The sequence below is a fragment of the Panthera leo genome, chromosome A1, assembly GCF_018350215.1.
Source record: "Panthera leo isolate Ple1 chromosome A1, P.leo_Ple1_pat1.1, whole genome shotgun sequence".
Classification (NCBI taxonomy): Eukaryota; Metazoa; Chordata; class Mammalia; order Carnivora; family Felidae; genus Panthera; species Panthera leo.
The window spans coordinates 30,555,889-30,580,993 of NC_056679.1; positions in this window are offsets into that span (position 1 = coordinate 30,555,889).

Here is a 25,105-nt window from a genome sequence, read left to right on the forward strand (position 1 = left end):
AGAGAGTGACATTTCTCTTGATTCTTCTGATTGTGCATAGTGGCCTCTTCTACCTTGTATCTTTTCACAGGTCTGATGATTTTTACTGCTTGCTCATTTCTTCCTGTTGCAATCACCCATGCCAGAAAGGCATCAGGACTCTGCAGGCTTGTAGCCCCAGACAAAATGAATTTTGACAGTGTAGACTTTTTGCTATTCATCTGATGCGAAGGATAGCCTACTGAACTGCTGTTCTGTCACTTTAAGAAGAAGTTTTGATATGTGACTTTCTGCTCATTTTATGCAACCTCCATAATAGAAAGTCTTAACTTCGTACTGGCATTCATTCATGGTCTGCTGTCTCCCTTTCAAGTTGAGAAGTAGCTATGAGGCTTTATCAAGATTCCTTCTGCTTGCTTTCGAAGCTCTTTAATGAAACAAGTTGGCTCTTTTATCCTGACTTCAATTCAGCCTGTACCTAATCTGGCAGAAATGCCTTCAGGTGTATGAAATGCGAATGGTAGATAACCTTCTAACTTCCAGCACTGATACATGCCCTCTCCCATTTGTGTATTTCATTGCTCACACCTATAGGATTTGAGAGACATGTATGGTGGGTGAGCAAAGGTTGCTTGCCTCTGGTCACATGACCCCATTTGTGCCTAAATCTGCCATTGATTTGTAATCTGACCAGCCAGCACAAAACTCCCGGTTTAGGATATCGATCAGGTGTGATGAGAACTAGAATTAAGCAGTCACAAAATTTCTAACCTGCTCATGTACATGGATGTACATAGACAAGTGACAGTTTGCTTTCTGGCAGTGGTGATGAACTCGTGGTGTTCTGTTAGCAGTGATTCGCCCCGGTTGGTCTTTAGAGGCTGCCAAAAGTTTTAGTCAATTTAGAAAGAGACTCTGTATCGACACCAAGATAAAGGCTTTGCAAATCAAGTCAAGCTGTGGAATATTCCCAGTTTCAGCCCTCTCATTTCTCCTGGGGTTTGTTTGGTGGTCCTCTGTACCACAGCCCTTTGAAGACGGGCCCCGATATCATCAGCGACTAATGATCAGTCCTTGCATTGGGAGCTGAAGAAAGTACCCCAGATTCAGGCCTGCTTTTCCTAATTAAAAGTGGTTAATAACTCTTTTATTGAAACTAGATTAAATTCTTATTTGGGAAACTTAATTTAAAGTATGACCTGTCAGCTCCGTGGCACTTCTATCCAGTCGTATCTCCACACAAATTGAAGGAGAGTGAATTGTGTTTTAATATTCTCTGAAAGGACAGAGTGAGGAGAAGAATTAGAAAGCAGAGAATAAAGCAGAGCGGTCGCTTTCACTTGATGGGCAAAGAAAGTGTGTATGGCGAAGCCAAACAATACAGTTTTCTGAATTTGTGTAGATGTTTTTTTCTAAAAATGCTGCTGTGACAGCCCTAGGCAGGTGATTCTTCTGTCCGAAAACTGCTGACTGGGCACCTCTCTTTCACCTGTTTTTAGCAGCACCCATCTGGTTTGAATCCTTCTCTCCAGACTTATTAAAGGCTATTTGATGCACCCAGGCTCTGGCCCTGACTTGATTTTTGAACCTCCGGAATAACACTCACCTCTGTTTGTGGGATCATTCAGATCCCGGAATAACACTCACCTCTGTTTGCGGGGGGATCATTCAGACCAGAGCAGTGTATGGCTAGATTCATGCACTACTTTGTGAGAGCGGCACATGGGGAATATTTGTGGGTGAGGAGGCAGAGCACAGTCCTAGGGGTCGAAAAGCCTCACAGGGAGACCTCACAGCCCCGACTGTGACCTCAGAACCTTTGAGAACAACCGCGATAAATGATGCTCCTACTTTGTCTACACAAAAGTCTTGTGAAGAGGGTCAAGGCACCATTCATCTCTCTACAGAAATGAGGAAAATAATGTAAAGAAGAAAAAACTCTGCCCGAGTCATTGCTTGGCTTCATGGATCAATGAGAGAAGAGAACAATTCCCAAAATTGTTCCTTTTTATCCTTTTCTTCTTCTTTTCTATTAACCAGAGGCTGAACCATTTTAAAATAGAAAGTTATACCTTTTCAAATCTTCCACAGAATATTTAATGAGCTGACTTTATATTCTTATGAAAATATATTCTTACAATGTGAGTGAAACTTTTCCACTAAAATATGCGTAGACATTGACACTATAATTCCACCCCTATATATTTCCTATTTACACAATTATTCTTTTTTTAAATTTTTTTAAAACACTTATTGATTTTTGAAAGATATAGAGAGACAGAGCATGAGTGTGGGAGAGGCAGAGAGAGAGAATCAGAATCTGAAGCAGGCTCCAGGCTCCGAGCTGTCAGCACAGAGCCCAGTGTGGGTCTCGAACCGGCGAACCACAAGATCATGACCTGAGCTGAAGTCGGACGCTTAACCAACTGAGCCACCCAGGTGCCCCTACAATTATTCTAGATTTCCATTATCATGTTTCTAACTTCAAATACGTTTTCTGGGAATTCCCAATTGCTTTCTGAGTTGTAAGTACTCTAGTGTATGCGTTTTACCATGAATCGTCTACCACTATTGTTTTTATTTTATTTATTTATTTTTTAATGTTTACTTTTGACAGAGAGGGAGACAGAGCATGAGCGGGGGAGGGGCAGAGAGAGGGAGACACAGAACCTGAAGCAGGCTCCAGGCTCCCGAGCTGTCGGCACAGAGCCTGACGTGGGGCTCGAACTCACAAATCGCGAGTTCATGACCTGAGCCGAAGTCAGAGGCTCAACCAACTGAGCCACCCAGGCGCCCCTGGTTTTTTTTTGTTTGTTTGTTTTGTTTTGTTTGTTTGTTTTTATTGAGAAGCTACTTTTCTTGTTACAGCTTTTATTTTCTTTCTCTTATTGTTTTGAATGTGTTCTAAACTACGCTTGTATATTGTCATTAACTTATTTGCATGTAAGTTACCAGTCTGTGGAGATAAATTACCCAGGCAATTCGATTCTTCAGTCGACTTGATCATTTCTTCTTTTTATGTTAAATAACAATTGCATGTCTTTTTATATTTGTGGATTTTGAAAAAATCCCCTTTCTTTTTCAGGCATATATGTTCTTACATGTCTACAGTGGTATACAAGTTGTCATTTTTACATTGTTTAATTTTATATAATTTTTGTTTTCATTTTTTACTGTAGTTTGGGAGTTTTCTAAGTTTCTAATGATAAGAATGTTTTCTGCCTTATTCTCTTGCTTTCACTTGGCTCTAACTGAAAGCAGAGTTAGGATGGAAAAGAATAAGGTGAGTCTGGCTCTGACACACAAATGTGTTTCTAATGTTTATCAATTGTATATTCTTCTGGGATAGGTCTCTTGGATGTAAACAAATGCCTTTCATGTATTTGAGATATTTGTTGCTCATGATAACATTTACTCATTCTTTGATAACCATTACTTGTTTCTGTATTATTCTAGAATTCATCTCCATTTCCTAATTTATAGTCATGAGTTAATAATTTTTGATTTCACAACTACTCATAATTATGAAGCTTGATAATGCTAGTTTGTGTCAATTTTATTTTCCTTCTTACTGGCCCACTTCACTTGGGGCATTTTGTTTACTGAAGGCTTGAAAATGTGTGTTGTCCCCTTGAATAGTTGTATATGGGCGTAGGGATTCATTCTAGACTTGGGTGATAGGTTAGTATCTCTTTGGCAGAAAACTGTTTGAGGAAGCAGTTTGAGTTCTTTTTCCTCACTGCTGTTAAAACTCTTATAATTTCTCCCTTTCCCTGCCCCCATCTTCTTTTTTATAATACTGTTCTGTTCAATACCATTATTATTTTTTGTTAATACGGAATCATGAATTCCTAGTGTACATTCTTTTTTAATTTTTTTTTCCACTGAAGTCTCAGTCACAGAACTTCCAGTTCTGTAAGGGATCAGCCAACATTTCCAAAAGTTATCAAGTGATATTACCTGGTTATATCATATTTTCTTCACATTTAGTGGTACCCCCTTTGTTAAAATGAAGGGCTATATTTTACCCTAGGTAATAACTTATTTATGGGATTATGCATAAAATTAGCAAAGTAGAAGAATACTTAGCATGTGTGTGTAAATATTTAATTGACATATGAAATGAATATCTCATTGTTAGTGACATTTCTCACCATAACTTCCCTACCAATAAAGTATTTTCTGTTAAATAGACATTAAAAAATTTTTTTAAACATTTATTTATTATTGAGAGACAGAGACAGAGCATGAGCAAGGGTAGGGGCAGAGAGAGGGGGAGACACAGAATCTGAAGCAGGCTCCATCCAGGCTCTGAGCTGTCAGCACAGAGTCCAGTGCGGGGCTTGAACCCATGAATCGGGAGATCATGACCTGAGCTGAAGTCAGACGATTAACTGACTGAGCCACCCAGGGGCCCTTAAATAGCCATTTTTGAGAACTTTCGTATGGAATATGAATGAGCACCTTTCTTGGAAAGTTATTATGGCCACATTGAAACCAACAGTGAGATATCAATAATAAGACCCAACTTTTAAAAATAAATTAAATTTAAAATAACTATTTTCTTGTGCTTCTTCCATGCAATTTCTTTTTATTCGGCTGGTAGCCCCAAATAGAGTTGTGACAGTGTTGCTAGAATTGTTTCCAAGAATGTATACTTATTTTATATGAGAGAGGCTCATTTTCTTCCTGTGGGCTAGTCAGACCTGAAGCATCATCTGAACTGGAATAAAGACACCATAACTCACTCTGCCCATTTTTAGCTAATGAGTTATAAAAGATAACAGCATTAACAAAGAACATGAGGACAAACTGACAACTGATCAATCTTTAGCTCTGTAATTTTATATTTCTTTCCTAAGATGAGTCTGTTCACACGCTCCATCAATAGAACCTGTACCTTGACCTGCCTTTTCAGTGGGGAGTGATAGATTTGCACTGTTCCATCAAAACTCTTTCACTTACGTCCCATTGTAACTGACAGCCAATGTTTCACGGCTTCCTATTTGAGTTAGAGGTGAAGTCCTTGGTCTTGGAACACAACCAGAGGAAGTGTCCACTCAGGATCCTGAAGCATGGCCTCATTACCATTGTCCTCTAATAAACCGAGCTGCCAAGTTCCTGAAGCACTGGTGTCTCCAGAAATCCTGGTATGGCTTTTTGATTTACTTTGGATGGTGTTTGAGATTTTTGAGTAACCTGAGTAACTCCTTTTTTGCCGTGACCTCATTCCCCCCCCCCCCCCCCCCCCACTCAGGGCTGTCTTTTTCTTTACGTTGCTCTTGTGAGTGAACTTTTCCAGTTTTTTTTTTTTTTTTTTTTTTTTTTTTTTTACAGGCTGATGTGAATGGCTTCAGTACAAGTTCTGCCTGTCTATAGAATTCTGCTCAATAAAAAAAAGCAAATCTGGCGGCAGTCTTGCAGGCATAGTCTACCTCTGAGTTGGAATCTTGATTGGCATGGCTTCAGTCTGGGATTTATATGTGACTGTCAGAGGTGAACATTTTTGGCTAAGTAAATAAGCCCTACATTGGGACAATTACGGATCTAGACTGCTACTTTTTCAGGAAATCAGGTGGGAGCAAGTGAACTGGATGTCTGTACCGCACATAAGAAAAATATGTAAGTTCATTAGCATTTGCAAATTCCAAGTAGAGAGATAAGTCACAGTTCAGTAGAGCCTTTTAATCAGAATCCTATTACCTGCAAAGGAATTATTACCTATGCACTTGCATTTTCAAAGGACAAGAACAGGAAAATAAACCACCAGTGAACCAGATGGGATATTTTCTTCTAGTGGTTACAGACTGAGTACACACTAATGCATACCTGACATTCCAGCACATTTTCGGTCCTTGTGTGAAGTTTCTCTGCTCACATCCTGTTGGCAAAGCAAATCTCATGACCAAAACCAAAGTGAAAGACTCTCATTACGATAATTTCTTACATATTACTATTCTGGTATTCTGGTCCTTTCCGTTTCTCTCGTTTTCTCTGTTGCTGTACTATTTAATGAGTTCCGAATGTCTAGGCCTTAGAATCGTTTCAGAAAGAATCAAATCATATGTAAATATTGTGTTTGGTTTTGGTGATTTTTTTGTTTGCCTTTAAATTCCATCTAAAAGTGGGTAAGCATTGTTCAGAACCTTAAGGGTGTAATCAATTCCTTCCCTCAGTGAGCTTATATTTTAGTGGGGAGTTGGAAAAGTAAGCAAACACTGGCAATTGATGTTTTAAATGTTGATAGAAAGCTGTCCAGAAAGAGAGGGGAAGGAGTTCCTGCTTACCCCACAGAAGAGACAGTGCTTACTCTGCATCTCATAAAGAAGAGAAAAAATTCTGCTTGGGAACAAAGCTCTCTGTAGTGGTACATCTCTTGACAGGGAAGTGGCATAGATGGGTGCATAGAGGGATGAAAAAACAGGAGAACGTTTTAGGGAGCTTGAAAGTATTAGAACACTCAAGACCTTGTGTATGCATTTTACTGATAACATCGGGAAGCTGGGGAGAGAGGAAGAAGCTCTTGGCATGCCATGCCGTGGAGTGTTTATTTTATTCCAAAGAGAGTAGAAGTCATTAAAGCAAGAAGCATATAATCAGATTTGCATTATAGAAAGATTGTTCTGAAGAAATGTCGAGATTAAAGCCACAGTGGAAAGAGAAATACCATCGAGAAGGATGGCTCGATACTCCAAAGAGGGAGGGAGAGTGGAAGGGAGAAAGAGGAAAGGAGAAATGCATGGGTACACTCTATTTCTGAATGGAAATACTATACCTATAATTGCTGAATGCCAGATAAGAAATGCAGTGCCTGGCACATAACTGCCCAATAAGAGTTTGTTGACGGTATCTTGCTTGAGGTAGTGGTATAATTTTATTTTTTCCCATGTGAACATAATTTGTCCTGGTATTATTTATGGAATTGTCCCGAGTGATCTGCAAAGTCATTTGTGTCATATATTATTTTCCTTCATATATAGGTTGGTCTGCTTTGAATTCCTTTTCACTGGTCTCATTCTATTTTCCATGTCTCTTAACCTTTTTTTTTTTTTTTTTGGACAAAAAGATATATTTTCCATATTTGTGTTTCTATGGGCCAAACTCTGAGTCATTTCTGAAGATCTTTCTCATTTTTTTTTTTTAACCTGTCTTCATTTCAGCTTCTTCCTCAGCGTTTTGGTCACCATTTTCAATATTTTACTGAAATAGTCTATGCAATTAATTAATTCTTTTACTATCCATATCCAGTCTGCTGTTTAACTTGTTCATTGAGTATCTAATTTCAAGTATTTTCTTTTTTCTTTTCTTTTTTTCTTTTTTTGAGAGAGAGAGAGAGAGAGAGATACAGAAACAGAGAACGCAAGCATGAGTGGGGGAGAGGCAGAAGGAAGGAGGGAGAGTTCCAAGCAGGCCCCACGCCCAACACGGAACCTGATGTGGGGCTCAAACTCGTAACTATGAGATAATGACCTGAGCTGAAATCCAGAGCTGGAAGCTTAACCCACTGAACCACCTAGGTGCCCCTCATGATGTTATTTTTAAAGTTCTATTATATTCTTTTCCAATTATACCAATTCATTTCTGAAATTATTATGATGCTTGATCATCGTTTTGTGAACTCACATTTTTATGCTTTTAGGGTTCATCTTATATTCTTTCTGAAAATGTTACTATCTGAAGTTCTGGAGAATCTTAATCATTTTCATCTCTTGATGCTCATTCAGAGTGATTTGTATCCTTGTGTATTTGTTGATTCTTTCACTTGAACTCGTAGCTAGTGTACCTTTCCCATTGCAAATCTGAAGACCTAGTTATTTCTTCTGGTGCAAGTGAAGAATGCATTGCACACGAAAGACCACTCTTAGTTCCCTTCCAAACTTTTTTTTAATATAAAGTTTTATTTTTATAAAAAAAACTTTTATAAATAATATTTTATATTATATGATATTTTGTATTATATAAAAATACTTTTATAGATGAAAATAATATATTTTTATTTTTGACAGAGAAAGAGTGTGAGCATGAGTTGGGGAGGGGCAGACAGAGAGGGAGACACAGAATCCGAAGCAGGCTCCAGGCTCTGAGTTCCCTTCCAAACTTAAAATGTGCAGCTGTACCACAATTTAGCATCGACTTGTGGTAGTCATCGTAATAGGCATTTGTCCTCAGAATAATTCAAGGTCTAGTTTCGGTTCACTTTTTTGTTTGTTTCCATTTTTAACACTTCTCTGAAACTGCTTTCAATCCAGATGACCTCCTGACTGTCACTGTATTTGTCTTTCTTTGAGTTAACCTCTTAGAATTTGTTAGTTTGGCTACCCCTCCTCCACTTCTCTCTCAAAATACTTGTTTTTGTGGCTTCTATGACATTGCCCATTTTAATTTTCCTCATGCCTTTCTAGCCACTTCCCAGTCTCATTTGGATCTTTTCCCTCTGATTCCTGGTCCTTAAATATTGCTGTATTTAAGATCCTCTCCTTTATTCTTCCTAGACACAATATCGAAGTGAAACTCATCCAAAAATATGAAATTGATGCTGGTATTTCTTACCTTTATTTCTGGTTTCGATCTCTTTATTGAGGTCTGTATTAGTTAATCATTGTTTCATGACAAATTAGCCCCAAATTTAGCAGCTTAAAACAGCAAGAATTTATAGTCTCACATAGTTTCCGAGGATCAGGAATCTAGGAACAGCTTAACTGGATGCTAAGGCTCAAAGTGTCTTAAAATGTTACAGGACATTGGGGCTCCTGGGTGGTTCATTCCATTGAGCTTCAAACTTCGGCTTAGGTCATGACCTTGTAGTTCGTGAGTTTGAGCCCTGCATGGGGCTTGTGCTGTCAGCACAGAGCCTGCTTCAGATCCTCTGTCCCCTCTCTCTTACTACCCCTCCCCTGATTGCTCTCTCTCAAAAATAAACATTTAAAAAATATATTATAGGAAATTTGTTGATGGGGCTTTAGTTATCAGAAGACTTGACTGGGGCTGGACGGTCGTCTTCCAAGATGGCTCACGTGACTGTTGTCAGGTGTCTGTTCCTTGTCGTATGGAGCTGTCTTCTGTGCCACCCAAGTTTTCTTAAAACATGGCTGCTGTTTTCTTTTGGAGTAATAAGACAGAGCAAGGAGAGAGGCCATGATGCTTTTGATGATCTAACTTCTGAAGTGACATATAATCTGCCATATTCTGTTGGTCACACAGACTGATGTTGATACAGTGTGAGGAGAGATTGCGAAAGGGTATGGTAGCAGGAACCATTGTGGAACATTCTGGAGCCTGGCTCCCATAAGGTTCAAATTTCATGAGTGTGTTTATTTAATTATAATAGGTACCTCAAACTCAGTAGGTATAAACAAACCTATTATATTCTCACTCAAACTTTTTATATCAAAACTACCATCATTTACTCCTCTGATAGTCTCAGTCTTAGTGAATGACACCACCATCCACACTGTTACTAAAGCGAGAAATTTGGAATTACCTTTAATTTGTTCTTCTCTCCATTCTACTGATATATCATCTAAATAATTTTTATTAATTTTTTTAATGTTTATTTATTTTTTTGAGAGACAGAGCATGAACAGGGGAGATACAGAGAGAGGGAGACACAAAATCTGATCCAAGCTCCAGGCTCTGAGCTGTCAGCACCGAGCCCGACATGGGGCTCAGACCCACAAACCCGAGATCATGACCTGAGCCAAAGTCTGGCGCTCACCCAGGACCCCCAATTTTAAATGCATTTAAATCTTTTTATTCCATTTTAATTTCCCTAATTCAGGTTACCAACTTCTGCCACTTATAACCTCTCATTCTCTCATCCTATTCCCATCTTCTAATCCTGCAGAGTGGGCATTATAAAAAAGAAATAAAAAAACCCACGTCATTTCATTGCCTGGAACGTGGATCAAATTTATAAATCTACTACAAATGAAAAATACATTATTTTGGGTAATGGAAAGGGAATAAAAATGGCAAAGGTTGGCAGTACAATAAGCTTCCAGATGAATCTAAAAGCCTTTTATAATATTGACTGAAAATGAAGACTTGAGTTAGTTTTATCTTTAGTTGGACTCTAGATATAACCCCCTAATAACCTTATAGTGCAGCATCATTCAGCTGCTTAAGCTGAATAAAGTAAAGTATAAAGTAAAAGTAAAACATAATAAATACCCATGGAAAGAATGCCATTCTTTCTGCAGTATGAATCATTCAAGAGGGCAGTAGTTGCCAACAAAATTACATGATTTTCTCTATGATGGAAAATAGATGAAAATGCAATAAAAATAAAATTATTACGTATTTATCGCATCTTCATAAGGAATATCATTAGTTCAAGCAATGCCTGTGCCCCTTTTCTACCTACCCTCTTTCTTACCTGCAATATCTTCCATATGTACAAGTATTGCACATATTAAGAAAGAAGAAATAGAAATATCCATCACAAATGTTTTCAGTGCATGCGCTATAGGTCATAGCACTATGTTACTTACACAAGCTGCCTCAATATTTAATATTAATGACATTACATGTGATAGAATGAACCAGGAGAATTGTGTCATCATGCGGCCTTGTGATTAGACATAGACTAATGTCTTCTATAAGAGTCAGAGGATTCACTGACATTAGTCCTGAAGAGACTTGAGAACACCTAGCCCCACTGCCTCATTTCATAGGTTAAGAAACTGGAATCCAATTTAAACAAGAAATAATTAGAAACATGAAGGCGAGGGGCTAATTTCAGAAACGTACTCCACAGCAAAGAACTGGTGGCCTAAAAGAAGTCTATTCTAATAAATGAGAGAAATTAAAAATATATAATCATATCGTATTTTATATAGATGATAAAAAATACTTGCAAATAGCACTCTAATCTAAATAGCAGTAAAACAGGGAGCCCTGGGGGTTTTGTGTGAGAGGGGAGAATAATTGATAAGATGATTCATTCTCACAATTATTGAAAATCTTTCTAATATGGTAGCCAATTAATAAAACGTAAATATGAATTGTTTCAGCAGATCATAAAGTAAATTCAGCTCTTTATTTTAGGAAATAAATACTACTAACTGTGATCAACTAAGCTGAAAAATTCAAAATTGGTAATGTTAATCTAGAGAAGGAATCTGCTGAGTGGTAGGGTGTTGCGATATAGGAGTCAATCAGGAAACTGTAAATTTACCAGAGAAAATAGTTCTGTGTTATGGAATTTATAACAGTGTTTTATTTGACAAATGATAATCCCAGAATCTCTGCTTGGGAATATATAGGAGATGACATGAAAGGCAATATACAGTTTTTTGCCTTGTTAAATAAAGGGGCACCTGGGTGGCTCAGTCGATTAAGCATCTGACTCTTGATTTCGGCTCAGGTCATGATCTCATGATTCATGGGATGGAGCCCATGGAAGACTGTGCTGACAGCGTGGAGCCTGCTTGTGATTGTCTGCCTCTCCCTCTCTCTTTCTCTCACAATAAGTAAATAAATAAGCTTGAAAAATTAAATTAAAAAATAAATACCTTGTTAAATAAAAATGACATACTATTATTGTTAATAATAGTATTTTTCGTACTGTGTATAAGATAGTTAAGAATTGAATATCATAAAGAATAGTATCACTCAACTCCTACTTCTTTCCTTCACGAGAAATTCTCCCCCAAGCCTTGTCTCCACTCTTGACTTCCAAAACCCAACTTATCCACATCATCTCGAAACCAGCTCCTCTAAATTTTCATAAAGCTAGTGAAGATTTAGCATTTTCTCAGATTATTCAAGCTAATCACCTGGAGCCAACTTTTCATTGTCCTTTAACTATATTAGGTAAGTCTTGGGGATTCTGTTTCCCTATTTGCCTCTCATGTATCCTTCTTTTTTGATTCTCCCACCATCCCAGATCCTATCTTATATCTTGCATCAATGCCTTCTTATTTTTCCTACTCTCTCTCAGATTAATGGATCTAGAGCGTCGGATTAATAGATCTACAAAGTTCTAGTGGCTGTATAGTCTCAAGCAAAATGAAAAAGTCAACATGTATTTATTGAATATCCATGGAGTACCATGTACTGTGCTGGACTTAGATGAGGGTGGACCATAAGGGTTGCTTTGTCTTTAGTGCATCATCATCAAGTTAACTCAACCACCCTATTTTTACTGCCTTTTAGTGCCTCTTACACTTACGCTAACATTGTCCCTTGCTTAATGCTCTAATACTGTCTCACATCTCAAATTCCATTTCTGTTAGAGATTGTCTAACTGATCTGGTCAGTACTTCCTCTACTTGCTGAGTGCTTTGCACCAGCCTCCCTCTTAGGCCACTGCCCAGCGTACAGAAGAGCTGCCCTTTAGCAGATGACCACTGGTTTAATCCCCCATTAAAACAGGAGGGGGTTTCAGGGTTCACCAGATGGTCTTCTCTATTTAATAAATTACCCCAGTCTCCTCCCTTAGCAGGTTCTTTTTTTTTTCTTTAATGTACAAATGGTATTCTTAATAGAGAAATGGCTTTTCATCAAAGGAAAATGATGGTGTTATTAACAAAGTATAGAGAATGAGCAAGTGGAAACATGTTGATTTTAAGGTGCTTTAGGGCTATTTGAGATGAATAACCCATAAGTGAGCTAGAAATGTGGATTGGAGGCTTAGAAGTGGGGTTCAGACATTGGAACTGGACAAACATATTTGAGAGTCATCAAAGTGTCAGGGACGGTTGTCGCTATATATAAAGGTGGCTGGTCCCAGCAACCATAAAGAATGTCTTGAATATTGGGTCAAGGATATAACCCTGGAGAATATCAGAAAAATAACAGCCTAGTAAGGACCCGGAAAAGAATCAGAGAATGGAAAAAGCAAAGACTCTTTTTACCGTGCACATCCTCAGTGTGACCAAATCTTCTGTAGATTTCAGCCTGTTTTTTCTATCTTCTTTTTCCTCTTTATATTTCTTTCCTATGTGTATTCCAATGTTCTTCCAACTACTACCTTATCATTTCCATGCTTCTTGCAACTTTAGCTTTCCCTGTGTTTGTAATTCTCCTCTTTCAGGTTTGACCGATTGAAATCAACTTTATGTTGCAAGACACATCCCAGATCTGCTCTCTGAACTTACTTTGTGTGCTTTTTTATTTTTTTTACTTTTCTGTATGATTTACATATGTTTCTTATCCCTTTACTAGGTTTTGTTTTTTGTTTTTTGTTTTTTTTTTGAGAACCCAGACGATATTTGTTGTTGTTGTTGTTGTTGTTGTTGTTGTTGTTGTTGTGTCTCTTCTATTGCTGGTACTGAGTAAGCATTCAAAAATTCTTTTGGGAAGCACCTAGTTAAGGGTTCAACTGAGCCTCAGGTCATGTTCCCGATTTGTGTGTCGGAGGCCTGTATCAGGCTCTGTGCTGACAGCTCAGAGCCTGGAGCCTGCTTCACATTCTGTGTCTAACCTCTCTCTCTGCCCTTCCCCCACTCACACTCTGTTTCTCTCTCTATCAAAAATAAACATTAAAAAAAATTTAGAAAAATCCAACTTTTTGGATAGGGTGCGTGGGTGGCTCAGTCAGTTAAGCTTCTGATTGTTTCTTTGAGATTAGGTCATGATCTCAAGGTTCCTGAGAATTTGTGAGATCATGACCCGCCTTTCTGGCTCTGTGCTGACAGTGTGGAACCTGCTTGGGATTCTCTCTTTCCACCTCCCTCACTCATACTCGCTAGGTCTCGTTTTCTCTCTCTCAAAATAAATAAAAATTAAAAAATAAAAATACTTTTTGGATTGACAATATTATCAAGTATTCTGCCTAAATCATTGTTCACCTATCACACCTTTACTCTTTATTGGCCTATTTCCTAATAGGAAAAAAAAAAAAAATCTTTGAAACACGAGCATGTTACGCCTTTCCCACAAAAAGCTAGAGAAAGAAAAAACCAAGTCCTCTTAAGCTGATGTTTGATAGTAATCTCAGAGGTGATATTTTGTTTGCTCATGTAGATTAAGTTGTAGGAAGGTTTGGCAATACAAATAAACACTTCCCATGCTCCTTCCAAGTCTAGTATTACTGGTTATTGAAGCATATTTGTTATCAGGATTTTTTTTCTGGTTTTTCAGACCTAAACACAGACTGCATGCTAAAATCGAATTCAAAAAATTAAAATTGATATTTTGGACTATCCCATACTTCTACCAGGTGCAGGGACAGGAGTTGAAATTATTATGGTAACTAAAAATAAACTTGGGGCCTCTGGGTGGCTCATCCAGTTAAGGGTCCAACTCTAGATTTCGGTTCAGGTCATGATCTGTCCATTTGTGAGTTCCAGCCCTCCACTGGGCTCTATGTTGGCAGTGTGAATCCTGCTTAGAATTCTCTCTCTCTGCACCCCCCCCCCCCAGGTTGCACTCTCTCTCTCTCTCATGATAGGTTAAATAAATTTTTAAAAATGAAATAAATTTTCAACACTTTCAAAAGTTTTATTTAGAAAGTGTCTATGATAGGAGCTTTAATACAATTTTAGGACTTTATTGCTTTCTTTTCTTCTTTATTTACTAGGGCTGACATTCACTATTCACAACAGCAGCTTCTTGAAGGACAAGATGGTAATTAATTTTGGTGTGTGTGTGTGTGTGTGTGTGTGTGTGTGTGTGTGTATGAGAGAGAGAGAGAGAGAGAGCAAGAGAGAGAGAGGACGAGAATGCACAGAATAGCTAACTATACATACTTCCCTTAACAACAGGCTCTTAGCTGTTACCATTTTATTTTCTGATAGCTGCCTGTGTTGTATTATTTACGATTATTTATTTATTCATTGTTTGCAATAGCATACAGCTCATCCTACTAGATTCTTCCAGTTGTCTATTTCTGCAGTTGGCATTCCAATCAATTAAGGGTTTCTATTGAACTGTCTCCTAATTTTCCTTCTACAGTCTTTCCTCCATAAAGAATGAAATACAGGACTAGATAAAAGCCCGTGTTTACATATGTATGCCCTTATTTTCTTCCTTGTACTTGAATCAAGTTATTTCTTTTCTTCTTTCTTTTTTAATTTTTTTTAATGTTTATTTATTTTTGAGAGACAGAGACAGAATGCGAGTGGGTTGGGGCAGAGAGAGAGGGAGGCACAGAATCCAAAGCAGGCTCCAAGCTGTCAGCACAGAGCCTGACGTGGGGCTCGAACTCACTAGCTGTGAGATCATGAGCTGAACCGAAGTCGGATGCTCAACTGACTGAGCCACCCAGGCACCCCTCCTTTTTCAAGCTTCCTTATCTCAAGCAGAATTTCCCGAGCATCACATCTTTAGTGGTGTTTCCTTTCATTCCAACCAAGCCAAAAAGCAAATTTCAACGTATTCACAATCCTAAATATCTCCAGTGCTTATCAGGCCATTTTGTGATGTTATTTCAGCAATCTGTCCCTAATTGACTCTGTGTGATAACCAATGTTATCATTAGACACCAAACGCCTAAATTATCCTTTAAGAGCCATAAACAATTTTCGTGAATGTGGTTCCTGCCCAAATAACTAAAATGTAGTTGGATATCTCCGCTCCACAGCTCAGATTCCCAATCACTCCATTATGACATATATTCGCACACATATCTCAGCACAATCTCAGTCTGCCAGCAACCGTAGGATACTGGTCGTCAGTCTCTACGCGGGTTGATGAAAGTTGCTACCTGCAGTGTTTGAGGGTCTTAAAGTTCGCTGCTGTGGGTCTGGATGTATTTTAATTATGGCTGGCATATATGACGAAGGGCCGTTTCATTTTTATGAGAAACAATATATTGTCTGTATAAAACTGACCTTGTGCTGGAAAAGAAAGAATGAAAATAAGCATAGTGAATGCAAACAGACAATTTTTATGGGCAAAAGGAAAACATTTTTTATGAGAGAGACCAATCAGTGAAATGTCCTCTAAATATTCCTCTACTTAATAAAGTGTAACATTTATTTTTTCGAACTCTCAGTTTTAGCTGTGTCCTTATCTAATACAAATAGTTTGAGGTGCCATATGTTTATCATTCTGCCCAGTCATAAGGAACATCACAGACAGAGGTGACCCTGAGCCAGACAGAGAATCGGGGCTTCCTTTTCACTTCCCCGGTAATAAAATCCCCAGGATAGCATTCCTGATGCCAATAAGATAACCTTTCTTCCTTCCTAAGACCTTCTAGAGCATTAAAGACTGTACCCAAGAGAATTGGGTTAAAAGGAGGAAGAAAATCTTCCTTTTGTTTTCTTCCCCTTTTCTATTTTTGAGATTACCTTGCTCATGTTTTGTTTCGCCTTTTCCATTTTCTGTTTCTGTCATATCTTTGATACAGCCCTAGAGTCGCATGGGAATCAATACAATGAACTAAATGGCCTTAAAATTCCTGATGGCAAGTTGTGCCATTTTATAACTTCAACTCATAAGTAAAAAAAAAAGACTGTCTTTAAAATAAGGAGAAAATAGTTCTAATCTCATTCCTCTACAGTGTGGATGGTGCCCGTTTGTTTAAAGAATTTAATGCTGGGGAAAGAGAGCCCATTTTGTAAATGCCCAGTCATTTGCAAACTCGAGGCACACACACTGAGTTTGGAAACTTGGGGGAAATGGCAGAATTTGCCATCAGTCATTCACTGCATCCCTGTTTCAGCAGTGCTCCCAGGGAGAGCTGGTGTTCCATTTCCAGGTTAACAAAGCTTTTAATGTTGAAACTTTTAATGTCTTCCAAACCAGAACAGTCCTAGAAATAACATGAATGTAACTGCATATCGAATGACCGATTTGATAAAATTTGCCGGAAAGTGTTACAAAGAAACTACGTACATACGGAAATTCAGTGCCGTTTTGCTTACTTGCATCATTTAAGATATTTGTATTTTCTGATAGGTTAAGATTATCATAGGGGGAGAAAAGTTTTATTTTCCTTATCTTCCGAGTAAAGTTTTGCATTTTCTGCATCAGAAATTTAAAACAATTGCTGTCAAGAATCTCTGACCCTCTTTGTCACCCAGTAGGTTTTCTTTTTTGTTGTTACTATGCCCGGTGGTAATAACTTCTTTGGAGGAATAATGTTATACTTGCTACTTATAAAAATAAAAATTCAGAACTATGTTAAGAAGTAAAATTCATCTGTATTTCTTAGACCCAGAAATAACCATTTTATAATTTGGTTGCATATTGTTGTAAGTGTCATAGCTAGGTAGGTGGATAGATAGGAAAGTATTTACATTTGCACCCATGTATATTATTTTTGACAAAACTGTGCTCATGCCAAGCATGCTCTTTTAGCTGATTTTTTTTTTTTTTTTTTTAATATATTGTCTTTCTGAATCACTCTTGGCAGAATTTCCCATCAGAGAAATACAGTGCCCCTGCCGGCCTGACCCCCGGTCCCATTTCTCTGGGATTCCATACCGGGTCACGCTCAGTGAAAGTCTCTTTCCTTACCAGCTGCTTTGATACTGTGACCAGACTTAGTGCCAACAAGCCCTAACTTAGAACAGTTCTTCCCCATGCATCATTAGGGCAATCCAAGATCTGGGGACTCACAAGCTTACCTCTGGTCATCCTGGATGGGGCAGAAATGTTAGCTCTTAGTCTGACCATGGAAAGGAGCATCCCAGCCCAGGGCTCTGAATCCAAGCGCTGCGGGTAGTGGTTGCATAAGGGAAACACAAAAAAGAGTGCTTCGGGAACAGTTGCATGCGGGAGGGTAGCCCGTGTGGCAGTGAGCGGAGAGATGCGTGGTTCTCTGTGACTAGCTAAAGCCAGAAGAGCTTCTGAGTCATCTGGAATCCTTCCAATTCAAAAGGCTGGGGTGTGAGAGTGGCAAAGGGCTTAGCAATTATATTATTAACCTGGCATAACGTAATGGGAGTCCATGCCAACGTCTCAGGAGTAGTTATCATGACTTTGAACATATTCATTGATTTTTCTTTCTCCATTTAGAGGAATCTGGCAGGAAGAATGGTCACGCTGTCAGAACTGCTTTTGGAGCTTAGAGGCCACATCAGCAGATGATTGAAATCATCCATCCTTTCATTCACTCACTCAGCAAATACTTAGCCTGTACCACGTGGCAGTCTCTTTACTAGGCACAGGGAATCCTGCTGAACCTCCTTGAAACTTGGAACGGCAAGTGGGCTTTGTTACATATCGAAGTCAGTTGCTAGTGAAGCCGAGTGTTAAATATAAAGGAAAGTTTAGGATAGATCTAGAAATAGCATTGCTGCCGTCTGCAAAACCTACTGACATGAAATTCTCATTTAAGGACATGAATATGGGGAATCTGGGGCATACATAAATAAAGAATTCACCTGATACATTTCAAAAACTGCCTTCTGAACTATTTAATTAACAACCTATGAAAAATATACTCTTGAGACCTAAGTGGATAATAGATGTCACCTTTGTTCTATAAAAATGCTTTGCTACCCATAAAACTTAATTTTAAAATGAACAGTCAGCATTTGCAACAAGCTGTCTCTCTAAAAGTTCCACCTATCCTGGTTTGACACAAATAATGAAGAAGGGCAACATTTACCCTCATAGCTACGGCAGGCAATTTTATTTATCATTGGATTGTAAGGTGGAGTATTGTCTCCAGAGTGTGAAGATTGACAGGGCAGATGGTCTTTATTGTTCCTAAAGGTCTCTTTAGTAAATGACACACTAATTCTTTAGTACTTTCATCTATCTACCCTCCCCATGCAATTAAAATTTGGTGACACATTTTTATGGTCACTAAACGGGCATAAATTAGCATTAATTAGGGGTATTGTAAGGTAATTCCCTAATCGAGAAGTTAGATGCACATGGGAGGGGCACAAGGACTACTAATAAAGTTCTCAAAATCACCTCTAACACTTTCACAGCAAAGAGGTTATGCTTCTGTCTTAGTAGGTATAGGCTTTTCAAAAAAAAAAAAAAAAAAGTTGAATTTTTGTACTGGTCATATGTTTGCAGACACTTACCGTCTGTCTCCTTGTCCCCATGCCATCTGAGCCTGAGACACATAGATCTTTGGTAAGGAACACAGGCTCTTTGGATTAATTAATTCATTAGTTAATCAATAAGAGACCTGCCTTTTAGAGGGTACCAATGTCTAAGGACTCTTAGGCTGAGCATAATGGCTTCAAGAAGCCATTAGGTGGAAACCACAGTGAAGCATTTAAAAAGGTTTTGAAATTAGATCAGAGGCTAGCTGTCATCCTTAGGAAATTTCCCTCCTCCCAATATCCGAGGTATCAATTTAAATTGCTGCTATCAGATGGGCAAGAATTATTTCTACCTTTTAGCATTCTTGTGGTCTTATAAAACGCAAGCGCTCACCTCCCAAGTAGTCATTCAATGCATTGATATTAACAAAAGGAAATTAATGGTAAATCAGCTGTTTATGTTCTCAAATATAAACCAAGCTGTGGAGTAAGGAAGACTTCTAGATAAAGAAAAAGATCTGCTCCGGGGCAAGGCCTAGCAAGATATGTTAACCCAGTGTGTCCCAGCACTCACCCAGGTATCCTATGACTCAGTTTCCAAATTAACAAAGCAGAAATATCACTGAAATATCCATGGAAGGCAGTAATGTCGTTTTGTAGCAAAGTAGTACATTTGCTTATGCCAAATGCTGTTCTTGACCCCCTCCTTAGAGCAAATAGAGCAAGGAAGAGGATGGCAGGTGTGTGGTCTATTAAGCTTACCTTTAGATTTTGCCCAGTACATGTGGAAAATCACAGCCCTCTTCTGACTTGGCTTCTGCTCCTGCCAGCTTGCCTATGCTTCCCCTTTCAAAGATAAGATTGGTGGTCAGCAGCATTTTATAAACTGCTTTCTCAGATGCTTCCCTTTCAAAGCTGCAAAAACTGTATATGGAGAGAGCATCAGTTTTGGACTGGGAAGAAGTGATAGAGAGTCATTGGGGTGGCTGCCCAGTTCTCCTTTACAAACATTTGGTCTCATTTTCTTCTCCATGGTCATTTTTTTTTTTTTTCCGCTTGAGCAAGTAGGGAAAAATGAAATATTTTTTTTCTTGGCTGCTACCATCTTTTTTTTTTTTTTTAAGTTTAAATTTATTTATTTTAGGAGAGAGAGAGAGCGAGAGCAAGCAGGGGGAGGGGCAGAGAGAGAGGGGGGAGAGTGAGAGTCCTAAGCAGACTCCACACTGTCAGCACAGGGCTTGCAGACCCTGACGCAGGGCTAAGTCTCATGAGAACTGAGAGATCATGACCTGAGCGGAAATCAAGATGCTTAACCGACTGAGACCCCAAGCAAGGCACCCCTTGGCTGCTACTGTCTTGAGTTTGAATGATAAACAAATTTCTCATGTTAAACAGTGAAGATATTTAACATGTGCCCATTCCTCAGAACCCCTCCTCTTGTGTCACAAAATGTTTTATATTAGCTAGCTGTCTTAGGTAAAGTCTAAATGCTGATTTCAAGATTTGTCCCTCAAACAGAAGTTCTCATGCATAAAAGGAGTCTCTGTGCTTTTAAATCTTTCATTCTGTCCACTTTTCAACTCATCTGGTTTAGTGGAGCTCTTGTAGCTCTTTGATATGATTTTCACCACTTGTAACCTTTATACCTTTTAGAATTTTGTGCATGATGCTTAGTCCTTACCTTGTCAACAAGAAATAGCAGTACTGGTTTCTGCTGCTGAATATTTCATATTAAAATTCACAATATTTAATGTTTCTTAGGGAAGAAATTGGCACAACATCTCTATGGCGCATCTGCTGGGTATGGCTGTCAGTTATTATAATAGGGTTTCTAACAAATGACACGTCAAAGCCTTGACTTTCAAAGCCCTTATGCAGAGTGTCAATCATTTACTCTCTGCCTCTTCAAATGAGCATTCTTCCAAGAGCACCTTTAAGGATGTGTGCCCTGACTTTTCATCAAAAATTCTTTCTGTCCTTATTTTATCTTGTGGAAAATCTCTCCCGTAATGGAAATGTGAAAGGACAAAAATGACCAATTTTGAGTAATAATGAAGCATTTTGAACACTAATGTTCCGTATTCTTTGTTCTGTCCTTTGAGCACGTTGCTTGTTATCTTGTCTTTACCCCCACTGTCCCCTCCAACATGTACTTCTTTCTAAATATTCTATAAAATTTGGACAATTGTTTACAACGAGAGCCTCTACCAAATTGAGAAAGTTTCACTTTTAAATTTAAGAATGGGAGCACATATATAAAAAACAGAAATAAACAGAGGTTAAAAGTGCATCTTACTTAGAAGCCCTGAAAAACTATTTGGTTTACCAGGATTCTGAAACAAATTAGATGACCAACAGCCATGACTATATATAGTCAATATTACATGGCATGCTAGTGATGGTTACTGAAGTCTGAACTGGACTTTGATTGGGAAAGTAGGTATTAATTTTAGAAAACTTTTTCTGGAGATGGTTACTTAAAAAAGGAAGCACAGTATAGTCTTAAGAAAACATAATTTTATTCTTTCCCTTAATTTGACTAGTATCAGGCAAATATTTTTCATTTCAAATAATGAATAATTTATACACTAATTTTATGAATCCTAAACAAAGTAAATAGTTTTGAAACCAGTAACATACTGACCTCCTTTCTTCCTTCCGCAAACAGATTCAATGCCTACTCTGTGCTCCGTACCAGCAATGCATGGACTCTTGCTGTAGGTCTTTGCAGAGATACAGATTTAAACACAAATAATATTAAATACTGAGCACTGTTGTCAATAGCTTTGCTTGTATGTTTTTCTTTCCTGGAGGTGAATTGAAGGTGATTTGGACAATTCAAACATTTAAAAAAAAAAAAAAAAAAAAGAAGAAGAAGGAGAAGGAGAAGAAAGAAGAAAGAAGAAGAAGAAGAAGAAGAAATGTTCTACCCAGTAACACAGAACTAACAATCGTTCCCTTACAAATGCACCCTCCTGGGTGCTCTTTATTAAATATAGAATCTCTTTCATTTGAGTTGGCTCACTAGGCAAACTTGTTTGCCTCACTGCTTTTTATATTGCCTGGCTGTTAGTAAATACTGGATAACAAACAAGAAGAATAAACTGAAACAACCTATTGATGATGTTGAGGACATGCTACCCCAAATATGGCGCCTCGCCAGATTATCTTAAAGTGGAGGGAGTTTGAGAGAAAGGCAGAAGCAGAGAGGTCACCCTGACCTCCCCACCCTTGCCCTTCTTCCCTGAAAGGAGGAACAAAATCTCTTCTGTGAAAGATGCCCACCCAGTACCATGAGGATAGAAGATATCCTTATCACTAGAGATAGGGAATTTAGAGCCCCAAAGGCTGTTTAAACAAATCTTGTTAAACTGACTCTTATCTTTTTAAGTTTTACCTCTTCATCATTTACTACCCTAAGCCTAGACCTCCTTGTCTTGTCAATTCTTCACAAAGGTATTGTTTCTTTGTCTAAAAGGCAGAAAAGCTCCCTGCTCTGGTCACTTCAGGTCTTTATTCTCTTGTGAAGGCTCCCATGTACATATAAAAATTCAATAAAATCTGTATGCTTTTCTCCTGTTAATCCGTTTTTTTCAGCTTCATTTTCAGATCCAGCCAGAGACCCTAACAGGATCCAGGAAAACTTTTTTTTTTCCCCCTCCTCTATTCTCTTCTATAATCACTAAATTTAACCTTTTAAAACATTGATTTACACTTCTAGACTTTCTGGATCTAAGATCCAAATCAGGAGTATCAGATTCCCACAGAAACTGTTCTTTACTTGCAAAAGTATTAACAGAAAACCTAAAGAGGAATCCTTCAGACAAACTTTGTGGGCTCAAGAGATTTGAATATAATCTGAAAAACACTTTTTTGCTTTCTTGTCTAAACCAACCCTCTAAACCTCATGAGGTTTGGCGTTCACTAATGTTTATTCCTTTTCCTTGGTGACAGGCGCAAGTCCCTCCTCAGGAAGCACTAAGTATGCTTTCAGCATGTATTAAGAAATAACTGTTTATTTACAGATACTTCTCAGTGAGTGAACGAAAAAGGGAATAAGAAGAATTGGGCATCTCTTGCCAGAATCTGACAGCTTGAACTTTATGAGAGATTAAAAGCTATATATATATATATATATATATATATATATATATATATATGTGTGTGTGTGTGTGTGTGTGTGTGTGTGTGTGTGTGTGTGAGAGAGAGAGAGAGAGAGAGAGAGGGAGAGGGAGAACGCACACACGAGAGTAAGTGAGCAAGCCATGCAAACCTTGGTTTATGATGTGAAAAAAATATTTTCCATCCTCAAAAATCTGCTCAAGAAATGAATAAAAACTCCCTTAACTTATGAGAGAAGGTAACTTAATTATGTAAATGAACAGGAGATTGACCCTGCCGTGAATTTTTAATAATATACTAATTGCCTGATAAGGAAATAAATTAGGCTTTAGTGGTAAATTTTTGTCTGAGTGTGCTGGGAGTTAGAGAGTCAACTCTGCTTTTCAATAATAGTCTTGGAGCTGATATTTGTCGGATGAAAATATGGGTCTCTCTTCTGGCATGTGTTCTCTTGATTAAGTATTGACTTAAAATTTCACTAAGTCCATCTCAGTTCTTTCCTAATGATCTCTTTTAAAATGAATCCCACTTGTCTCATCTGCTTGTTTACAAGACTGTAGAACAATGACAATTGGTTAACCATGAAAGCTGAGGGAGGATGACTTTTTTCCTTAAACATTAGTAAGGAAGAAATTTTGCTCTTATACAGTCAGATTGGCTCACAGGAAAAGGGGTCATTTGCCTGTTGGGTTTTTGTTATGGAAGAGCTACTTGGAACTTTGAATAACTTTTGCAGAGTACAAAGCTCTTCTCCATCATGTTTCCGTAAAATAAGATTTTTTTTCTCTTCACTTTGCCTTTACTTCAAGAATTTTAGAGAACAGATCAAAATAATTTCAGAAGAACACCTTGACTTCTTAAATGGTAAAAGATTTTTTTTTTCTCTTCCTATAAAATCAAGACAATGAGTGGAGGGAAAGATTTAAACTTAGATTTATAACGGACAAAATTTCCAGGAGACTTAATATGAAAATATATTGAAGAGGAAAGAATTTTCTTTTACTAAATTAGTCTCACTTTACCAGGTCTATTTTCTTAAAACATAGTTCTTCTGTCTTTAGAAAATAGCTAAGCACTGGAAGTAACTGATTGTACAAAGTATTTGGTCATTTCCTGTTGAAATGACTGTTGGTCATTTCAACAAACATTTATTGGGGTCTACTTAGCTGAAAGGTACAGTATTAAAGGGGATAAGAGTGGAGTTAAAGAGGGGAAAAAGGAGCACCTGGGTGGCTCAGTCTATTAAGTGTCCGACTCTTGGTTTTGATTCAGGTCATGATCTCACAGTTCTTGAGTTCAAGCCCTGCATAGGGCTTTGTGCTGACATCATGCAGCCTGCTTGATAGCATCTCTCTCCATCTCTCTCTGTTCCTTCCCTGCTTACTTGTGCACGCATGCTCTCTCTCTCAAAGTAAACCTAAAAAAATTTTTAAAAGTGGGAAAAGGAAGCAGGTATGTTTGATGAATTCATGGAGGTTATAGGTTAGCAGAAAAGACAAATGCTTATACATAATCAATTGAACAACTGAAAACATGTAAAGGACTCAGAAGCAGAAATATAGGAATTATGCAAGTATACTATGGGGACTTACCTAAGTCTGGGGACTCAACTTTTCTTAACAAGTTAGATAAAAATTTTAGGGGCACCTGGGTGGCTCAGTCAGTTAAGCATCCGACTTCGACTCAGGTCATGATCTCACAGTCTGTGAGTTCAAGCCCTGCGTCAGGCTTCGTGCTGTCAGTTCTGAGCCTGGAGCCTCCTTTGGATTCTGTGTCTCCTTCTCTCTCTGCCCCTCCCCCACTGATGCTCTGTCTCTCTCTCTCTCTCTCAAAAAATGAATAAACGTTAAAAAAAAATAAAAAAAAATTTAGACCTGAAGGACCTGCAAGATCTGTAGATATTTGCTAAAAGGAATAAAAGGGAAGACATTCTAGTTTGAGGGAACAGCATATGTTAACGCTCTGAGGTTGAAGCCAGCAAGACCTGCTGCAGAAACAGACAAGTCCTGTATGACTGGAATACACAGCCCATGAATGCATAGCAAGGTAGGAGGCTAAGAGAGACTGGAGGAGTAAGATCACACATGACCTTGCAATGACAAAAT